Consider the following 2154-nt stretch of genomic DNA (forward strand, 5'->3'; position numbering starts at 1 on the left):
TTTACACCTCTCTCCAAGTGAGAATTTGTATTGATATGAATGGTGATTAGTTGTTCAACTTCTAACCATATTCAATTTTACTACTATGTAATTCACAGTATTTATTGTTCCTATATAATAATCATTTTATATCAACCACATCCTCTTATTATAAAGTCATACATTGGAAAATATCCTTGAAGTCTGTCTTGTGCTAATCATTCCATGATGAATCCACATGAAATTTTCATCTTCTGTAGGAAATATTTTCAATCTTGGATTTCAAAACTAGACTGTAAAATGCATGACTATTTATAGAAAACCCTATAACCCACAACGTCAGTGACATTATGGCCCCTGTAAACCATTAGCTCATTTTTATAAATCACAGGTGAATTCACTGCAAAAGAGGATGAATCAATTCTTCTACTTCCATTTCTCACCCGGGACCAAAGTAGATTCTAAAACAACCACTTATTAGGTAAAGTGGAGGTGATGGAGCCATGGTGCAGAAGTAAGGACATCGATGTTTGAGTCCTGACTCTTTCACCTTATATATGTGGACTGTATGGAAATCTCTGAATCTGTGCTTGTGTTCCTTCTTGGAAATAGTGAGTCTAACAGCTGTCTTTTGAATGTGTGTGGCACCTAAGGGAAGTTTGGACCTTAAGAAATATTAGGTCATTTTTTAAATAAAAAATTTCAATCACTATTAGCAAGTATATTTAGTAATGAAATACAATCCCAAAAATTTGATGACATTGTATAGATTATATAGCAGAAAGGTTGAAGCCTTTCCTATCTGAGAGCACTACAGCATGGCATGACACAAAATCCTACAATGCATCTCAGCTTATGCAATGAGATTTACTGACCCTCTCTTTTCTGCCTCATATTTTCATATTTACAAAACCCCTATGCAATGGATTTTCAATAATTAAATACTACAGATGATGTTAAATGGGAAATAATAGGTCCCTTAAAAAGTCCATGGCATAGACAGAAATAAGTACTATTTTATCTTGTCTCTAGTCCTATGGGGCACCCTGATAAGGATGATACAAATGGTCAAATGTTTAAAGGCCATATTGCCCACTTTGTTTCTATAAACAATGGAGGGGTCTACTCAATATTTAACTAAGATTTTTTGGTTTTGATGCTTCCTCTGCGCCAAAACAAGTTAAGACCTTGGGGGGAGGGTAAACCAGAAATAAATGAGATTCAGTCATTTCTTTCCATATGCCAAGGATGTACTCGCATAAACAAAATTAAAATGTCTGTCAGGGATGTAGGAAAATCATTACTTCAGGTCACCAGATATCTAAGTCAAATGACATGAGAATTAACCTTATCATTATTAATAATAAAATATCTAAAATTTAATTTGCCTTTATTTTATGCATCCATCACCTACTTATTGCATAGAGGGCATCCATTATTTGTTTAATCCTTATTCAGTGAAGCTCTATCAACTAGGAATCAACTCAGGTGACAATCCCAAATCTCAGAGCTACTAAGAACAACACACAACACACTTAAAATAAGTATAGCAGAGAGAATTCAAAACTAGTCAGTCTCTGAGTCTTGTGCACTAAACTTTATTGTATCAAAACTTTCTGAAAGATTTAAGTAGAGGTATAGAGGTTTTAACCACAGGTACATACAGGTACGTTTTTAAACTATTTCCAGTATCCTTAGTAGGAATGGACCCCAAGACTCTGACTTTGTCTCCTTTTGAAATTGAGTAGATTATAAGAATGGAGGAAGAAGTAGGCAGTTGAAGTGAAATCCAGGAGCAAGAGCAAGAGAGAGATCTGCGCTAAATTATTGTGTGCCAGTTCTTTCTATGACCTTTGTCTGTGATCTCAGCCACACTTCCTATAGTTGATGCAGCAAATGCTACCCACTGGCCAGATGCCCAGTGTCTGCAACCAGGCTGCCCAGATTCGAACCTGGCTCAACTCTTTCTAACTCAAGACCTGGTACAAGTTACAAAAAATGCTATGCTCCTTTCTTTTTGTGTAAAATAATAATAATGTGTGTACTTATAATTTGGGAGAGATTCTGTAGATAAAATCAAACAAAAATACATAAAATGCATGCCTCAGAGCCTGGCACTTAGGAAGTCATCAATACAAGTACATGATGTTATGGTTAATGTCATCATTGTCGTCA

This window comes from Pteropus vampyrus, unplaced genomic scaffold (assembly GCF_000151845.1).
Source record: "Pteropus vampyrus isolate Shadow unplaced genomic scaffold, Pvam_2.0 Scaffold391, whole genome shotgun sequence".
Lineage (NCBI taxonomy): Eukaryota > Metazoa > Chordata > Mammalia > Chiroptera > Pteropodidae > Pteropus > Pteropus vampyrus.